This window comes from Diadema antillarum, unplaced genomic scaffold, assembly GCF_040938485.1.
Source record: "Diadema antillarum isolate AM-2024a unplaced genomic scaffold, OU_Dant_1.0 seq00000409_RagTag, whole genome shotgun sequence".
Taxonomy (NCBI): Eukaryota; Metazoa; Echinodermata; class Echinoidea; order Diadematoida; family Diadematidae; genus Diadema; species Diadema antillarum.
Genome location: NW_027271396.1, coordinates 738,840 through 747,232, shown reverse-complemented (window position 1 = coordinate 747,232; position 8,393 = coordinate 738,840).

Here is an 8,393-nt window from a genome sequence, read left to right as displayed (position 1 = left end):
TTGTTGTTGCATTAATATCATTGTTGTTTGTGTTGCATTTGTCAGTTCTATACAAATACAATATGCGTTTCAGTATTTTCACAAAGTTTTGTCAGAAATAGTTTTTTTTTAATTTCTGGGAAAAATAAACAAGCTTCCCCTTCAGGCAAAATAACATACTTCTGAAGGTGGAGAAGCTGCTAACTTCCCAAAAGAAAACTAATTTTCTTGACTGATGAGATGTTTTGCAATGGCATCTTTTCTCTATGAAGTTAGCATGTTGTTGTGACGTAATTATACTGTACTGTATGAGCTGAAATTTTCGCGGTGGTGTTATTTTCGTGAATATCGCGAATCACCTTTGAACTGCGAAAATAACAACAGGTGAATAACTCAGTTCAGTTGGACCCTCGCAGCCGCGAAATTAACAACATGCGAAAATGTCCTCCAAGTAGCAATTCGTGAAAATTTCAGCTCGTACAGTATCTCTAAACTTTGGAATTTCATACTGTTCTTAGCCTTTTGCTAAATTTGTATAAACAACCTGTGTCTTTTACATCAAGCCAATTTATCAAAGGTAAAGTGAATATTCCATAGAGTATTGCATTATACTCTTTGAACATTACATAGGCAGCTTCTCTTAACAGTAAAGATGATTTTTTTTTAAACTCTTAACGTGCCATGGTCGCCGAACGGCGACCTTAGTCCTGATGTGCCATGGTCGACTAAGAAGAGCGCGAAAAGCATTGGTCATTTAAGTTCTTGTGGTACCATAATTTGTTACACCAAGAAACTGCCACTGATATGTACTGGTAGCTGATTAGCATAGCCATTGTTTCCGCTAAAAATATGAGTATACTTACATAGGAAAATTTTGAGTAAATACCTGATTTTTCAGCTAGATGTATTTTTTTCGCGTCGGGAAAATCCGCAGTGAGCGCATCCTCTACGTGCTGTGTATAGATCTAAATTCTCATTGATAAACCACGCGTGTGTATGCTGCTTAATCTGCGTGTGTTGTCTATGCATTTCCGCTCGCATTGTTCTGCTTGGGTGCTCTCCTGCGGGAGCGGCTTTCATTTTGTCCCTCAAAGTGGGTCAAGCTTTCGTTCGTCGGTCAAGTCTTTCATCCTTTTGTCTTGGTGAACTTCACTAGAAATCGTCCCCATGCTAGGATATACGAAGGAAGAACACGTTTTTGTTCTTGTCTATGCACATGTATAGTGGACGGAAAGTAGACCTGTAAACAAAGACCTGCCGATTTCAGTAGATTGCACCTGCCCGCAGTCGGCATAGACAAAAGAAGGATTAGTCAGTGCTTCCTTCTCAAGTGGACAAAAGACACCATTCCAGGACCCGGGATTTACTTAAGTTTCAAATACAAGATCTGGGACTAAAGGACTCAGATTGGGGAATGAATTACCGAGGCAAAAAAAAAAAAGAAATTGAAAAGACAAATTGAACTGCCAATATCTTTGTAATTGTGACCCGCTACAACAAAAAGGTCCTAATGTCGCGCACGGTCGAAGCCGTGAAAATCGAGTTTGAAGTCAGAGCATTAAAATTGGTCAAAACTTACGATTTTCTGATTTTGATATATTATTGGAGTCTAACATGTTTTCTATCATCTGTCGAAATTTTGAAGCAAAACGATCAAAGGAAAGATAAAAAATAACGTTTTTCTGAGCCATGATTTTTGGCATTTCAACGAAGCAGAAACTGGTTGGAAAATTTGGATTGAGCGCTACAGATAGGTTCCGCCCCTAACAACGACCAGAGTGATCTCATTGGTCAGTTTGCTGCTTGCTGCTAACCGAAGCGTGAAGCTCGCACACTGCCCAGTCGACTGGTGCGTGCGGGCGGGGTGCACTATGCTCAGCCGCTTCTCACATCCTGGTCACTGATTGGTTGGTGAGGAGACCGCCGACGCTGATGTGCTTGAATGAACTCTTCGGGGGTTGCTAGGGCTTACCTTCTATTGTCCAGAGGTGAAAACTGACTTGCGTGTCCCTTGATCGCGATTGCGTCGAAAGGAAGACTTTTAGGGCGCTTTTCTCGAAACAGTGATTTTCCAGACGTCTCGACATGCTCTCTTTTAAACATCGATATCTCAGCAGCCGATTATTTTTATAAAATGTGTTATATATCAATTTAAAGCAGAAAGATAAGGGGATTATATCATGCAATTTTCAAGTAATCGACCTCGCCCGACTTTAGGATCATTTTGTTGTACAACTCTAGAAGACAATTTTGTTATCATTCGAAAGAGGAGATGTAGCTCTAAAACTTTCTCACAGAGTCAAGGGAGCGTTCTATTGAAGAAAAACCATGAATGACTCTTTTTTTCCATACTACACAAAAATTTCTAACAATTTTTTGATGATATCAATTATTTCTGCAAAATTTCAGGTTGAGATAGATATTACACCAAACTGACTGCATGGCACGAAAGACCAATTATTTCTTGATATATGTTGTGTAGACCTCAATTCAAAACAGTCAATAGTTTCAAAGATATGGCAGTTTTAAATTACATTGCCACTAAAGTTTGCGAACTTTCTGGCGTTGGGTAACAACGTCTGGCTCGTTAGGGGTTTTGGATCTGGCACATTAAGAGTTAATAGAATATTTATTGTTAAACATGGGCACCATGTGCCGCTTGGGACCCATGATCCCCAAAGTAGAAAATACTTCAAAATCTCTTCTTCCACAAAACCAGAAGTGATTGAGCTAAAATGCTATAAGTGAGTACATTTTCAAGTCTGTTAACAAGTGCATATTTAAGTGTGTTCATGTCAGATGCTGTCGTGGCCATTTTGTTTTGTTTTGTTTGTGTTTTATGGGGGGGGGGGCGATGACGGCGGCAAAGTGAGGTCCACGATATACAGAAAATATAAAGAGAATTCCACAAAATTCCATTTTATGAAAAGTATGCATTCCGTGGACTTGTCCCTGATATATGTTAAGGGTTATATTATTCCCTGGTTCTTGACTAGGTAAGTCAGTTGCTCTTTAATTCTGCGAGAAAACTGAGAAAAAGTCAAATTTTCATATATTCTTCGTCCATGCCTGATGTCACAAATTGTTGCAATCTTCTCATCCAGTGATGATGACAAAGACACTCTATTAATTCATAAATTTTCAGCAGAAAGTCCCCTCCAATTTCCTCAAAGTTTACTGATGTGTTCTACTTGTATTGCTAGAGTTCCCCAATCTACATGTACATGTAAATTCAGGTTGCACTCTCCTTTACATTTGCTTCTACGTCTGTGGGGTTTTCCCATGTCACTCTTAAAACTAGTTTTACTGGGAAACCTAGATGCTTATGTCATGGGTTCTGTATAATTCAAGTACATGTACATCCTTCCTGCCATAATAAGATTCTTGTCCTAAATAGTTTTCAGTCATGATTTGGAGTGCTAAGTGTTGATAAAGTTGTGCTATCCTCACTAAAGGTTCCGTGAGTAAAACTGAAGCAAGAAAGAAAAGTGAAAATGGTTGTCAAGTTGCAAACAAGGAAGTAGTAACATAATTTCACTGGCGTCTTGAGTGTATTTCGTAATCAGTTGCTTGAGTGTTATTTGTGCTTACAATAAAAAACTATTCATGTAGAGAGTGAGTTGTGCATATGCTCTGAAGGACTTACTGGAGTAGATTCAACGAGATGCTTTTACCCACAATGACCCTCTTGACCCAGATGCATAATGTGGGTATCTGGCAACGTCAGGATGGTAATAATCATATGGCAGGGCCCTCTGGTAGAACAATATCAACACTGATAAGACTGCCCTGGGTAAAGGAGACTATCTTGTTGCTGTTCCAGTTGTATATCATACAGTTTTTTGGTAAATTGTAACACACATAATTATCAACTAGTTGCACTACATGATGTGGTTATGTTAAAGTTATGTTCATTTACATTCTATGAAGACCAGGATTAATACATGCTATTTCACTTCTACAGAGCCAAGTGGTATATGTGTTAAACTATAGAATACTGTGACACCCTTGTGTTTTATTCAAAATTGATATTTTATGAGAATGTCCTAAATCTTGTTTGAGCAGCTTAGGCATTTTTTTCCCACTCTGAAGTAATGGTCTGTTTAGGACAATGTGTGTACAAACTTGCCAACCATTCTCTCCCTCTTATATTTGATTCCATGTTTATCAAAAACAAAGTTGTCTATTCATATCCTACTGGAGATCCAATGAATTCACTCTCCTTTGACTAGGACTGATTTTGCTAAATCCATATTCTCTTTTCTAGCCTTGTAAATTTTGGAATTCTCTTGGTAGTAGTATAAAAGAAGCTCTAAGTTCTAATACGCCTCTACTTTTACTCTAAAACTAAAGAATTTCTTGAGAAATTCTTATACTGTACACCACAATAAGTTGAAATTCTTTTATAAGCTCTAATTTTCTTTTGAGATGATCTCCTTACAACTCCCTGTTTCTTGGTGAGCCCTTACTTCTCATGCTTTAAGTACCCTGGTTTTAACCCACCGTCTCCTCTCCTTCTCCCTTTTCCCTGTTCACTTTAGTCCATTCCTGTCATTCCTTTCCCTCTTAGCTAATTCCTTTTTCTTTTTCTTTTACAAGAGAACTGCCTCTTGTTTGTAAGTGTGCTTCTGCATGTGTGTGTGTGTGTGTGTGTGTGTGTGTGTATTATTCTGTCTCTCTTTTCTTTTTGTCTCAGGCAATTTGCCCAGTTTTGGTAGTTTTGCAATCAGATTTTTTATGCCTCCACCACGAAGTGTCGCCGGAGGCATTATGTTTTCTGGTTGTCCGTCCTTCCGTCCGTCTGTCCGTATAATCAATTTTGTGGAAAAGGTAAAGTCTAAAAAAGCGTTTGAGGTATCCTATGAAACTTGGCATGTGTATGTATGAGCAGGCGAAGTTGCGCCTATCAACTTTTGGATGCACATGCTCGAGGTCAAAGGTCAAGGTCAAATGCTCAAATTTTCACTATTTCTCCCATATCTATGCAATGCCTGAAGGTATTTTCTTGAAACTTGGTGTATACATGAACTACCAAATAAGGATTCTCCAGAGAGAGTTTCAGGTCCCGAGGTCAAAGGTCAAGTGAAAATGTTAAGAGTTCACTTTTTTCTCCATATCTCACAAATGGTTCAAGGTATCTTCATGGAACCTAGTACATATGCATGTACTGACTGGCAGTGATTATTTAGGGAATTTGGGGTCATGAGTCAAAGGTCATGGGTCAAAGGTGAAGGTCAACTCCACAAAATTTCACAACATTGTATTTCCCGCTTTTCTATGCAGTGCCTGCAGGATTTTTCTTGAACTTAGTGCATGCATGTATTACCCAGTAGAGATTCTTGTGGAAGTTTGTTGCCAAAAGGTCAAAGGTCAAGTAAAAGTGCCAAGTTTCACTTCTTCCTTAAACTTAAAAAAGGGTCAGAAGTCAAGCAAAAATTCTCAAAATCCCCAAATGCCTACACTCTTAGGCAATATAGCCATTCATCCAATTAAACCCTGTTCCAGGAAAGTGAACATTCAACACATTTATGTGACAAACCTGTCATTTTAATATGTTGCCAATTATGTGAGACTGTCATCACACATTGTCAAGACATTGTAGTATAGACCTATTCGGAGGACCATGCATTATGGCAGAGACATACCAGTCGCCGTAGCGACATTTCTAGTTTCCTTTTAGGAGGAGACTGCAAACTAGAAGTCCTGCCTATTAGCAGTCCCTCCATTTCAAAATGACTTTGTGTCAGAATTTGCCATAAAACTTAAAACATATACATTGTATTTGTATCTCATTTCACAGTTTCTTTGTTTTTGATTACATTGTTGTACTGATTTTGTGTTATTATGTTTATTTAAATGTTTCAGTGTATTTTCATTTTGTTGGAGATGAAATAAACAACTTGAACTTGAAATGGTGTTCAATTTCTTACATAAACGTGGCATTTCGACCGTGAACATTTTTGTTTGGATATACATTCTATAATTAAGATGTATTGCGCGATACATGTACTGTAATATTTTTGATATTTCAGGTCCATGATATTTTGTAGACCATGATCACTGCCGCAAAAAAAGTAAAAAAAAAAACCCTGCAAAAAATGGTAATCATTGGAATAAGCATTGAGCAAAAGCAATGAATTGATCAACATCTGCTGATTATATTTTGTCAAGCATTATTCTCCTTTCCACCCAAATTTTGGAGATAGAAAGGGAGCAATACAGCCTTTGTTACATCCACTTCCCTTCTTCCCACGATCATCTGCACCTTCTTAGTACCTCATAAGTATTAACTTCTATCATCATCACTTTTACCATCCTGACTATTGTTTTTATGTATCACGTTTTAAACTGAACGGTCAGGGGTTTTGTATATACATGTACGTTTAAGGTGTGCTCAGTGTCCAGAAAGTATTGTAAGTGTTTACAGGCAAAGTCTTTTATAATGAGATACTTTGGACCACAAGATTTCTCGTCTAGCTGTAATCTTGCTCAGCAGATGCTATTAGCTTGCTACATGAATACCTTCATGTAGGACTTCAGACTGTTGCTTCACTCTAAGCCCAACTCGCAAGTGAGAAAATTGTCGTGTTCACATGTTTATTTCAAATGAAAAAAAAAATATTGGTTAATAGTTTGCAGACATATGGCTGTATAATTATGTAAGCACACATTTGTAGCTCCCAAATCTCATTAAGCAGTATTTAAGAGTCTTCAAACATAGAACCGTGTATATTATATATGCAGTTCTTGAGGGTGACAATTAATGTGTTAGATTTCCACAACAGAATGAATTGAAAGATTTTCTACCGAATGTTTGGACACAGACAGAACTTGTCTGTTAAGGAGGAAATGCAGAATGATATTACTCATGTTATATACCAAGAACAGGTCTGAAGAAAAATGATTTAAGAATGAAGAATCGACAGACTTTGCTCAAAATGAAGACTTGCTCAACACTAAGAGCACAGAGAGTTACCAAATTTTCACAATTCATAACTCTTTATAATAAATCGGTTAGTCAAATACCGGTTAGTGATTGGCTAAACACAGTCATGTGATGGAGGCACATTCGTTATGTTTGCCCATGGGCGAACATTCTTTGAAATGTTCTCCCTTGGGAATACATTTTCACGTAACAACTAACAGAAGGCCTAGGACCGCGCGCGCACAGTGAATTTGGCTCTGTGCGAGCGAGCGATCGAGTGCGTTGTGCTGGTAGTTGACGTTGACGTTGACGCATTTGACTGACCCATTCACTATAATATAACAGATGATGACTTTTGTTGTCGGGAACATTATACCAAACGTTCCACCCTCAGGGTTTCAAATGCTATTTCGGGAGGGGGGAGGCTATACAATGCGTAAATCCCTCGACCATGTCGACCTTGTCTCGGGACTTTTAACCTCCCTCAACAGCATTTCAAACCCTTTGGGTGGAACATTCGGTTTGTTCCCTCCCCCGCCAGTCATCATCTTTTGTTGGGAACAACAGATGAACATTTCGTGGTACAATATAGAATCCGTGACATTTGAATAAAAAATGATGTGATGTATTGCATCATAAACTTTCCCCACGAAGTGTCCTTGGGATCAAAGAGTGTAAAGCCAAGCGTGAAAAATATGAAAATAGGATGGTTGTCACAATTAGCATGGTTAGAAAACCAGGAAGTACTGCTTCATATTTACATGAATTGTGAGTGTATTTCTAACTCGATTATTTTATTGGCATGCTATTGTACAAGGATCTATCCCCGGTACGTGTACGGAGGATACTGTAGATTCAGGATTTTTACGCCGCCGCCGCAGCAGCATGTTATTTATGTGCGTCACACTGACCCCATTTTTGGACGGATTTATTCAAATTTGATATGAAGGTTTGTCATATCAAGATCTAGCCGCCTATTTCGATGATAACCCCATCACTTTTCCTGTCTTAATGCTGTACTGGTATACCAAAAACAAAAAAAAAAAAAAAAAAAACATTGACTGAAATCAGCTAAATTGTTCAAAGATTACTTTTTAGGTACAATGTTCATTGAAAAGTACACTGTAATGTCCCCTTATTGAATAGTGAATTGATTTAGTAATTGCTTTGTCTTTATTTTTGTTTTCCTTTGTCGGTTGATTGATTTTTTTAAAATCATTTTTATGGGGGGTGGGGTGGGGAGACAGGCCTACATATCCTATTGTTGTGATAGAATAAATTGTAATTATGTCCATTCTGACAGTTAAATCCGTCAGAACAAATACAGTGTACCGATGGAACACACGCCTATTGATTCGATGTTTAGATTTTAGGCGGACAGTTTTATGGGGGGGGGGGGGGGCGGGGAGACAGGCCTACATCATGTTGTGATAGATTAAATTGTAATCATGTCCATTCAGACAGTTAAATCCGTCAAAACAAATACAGT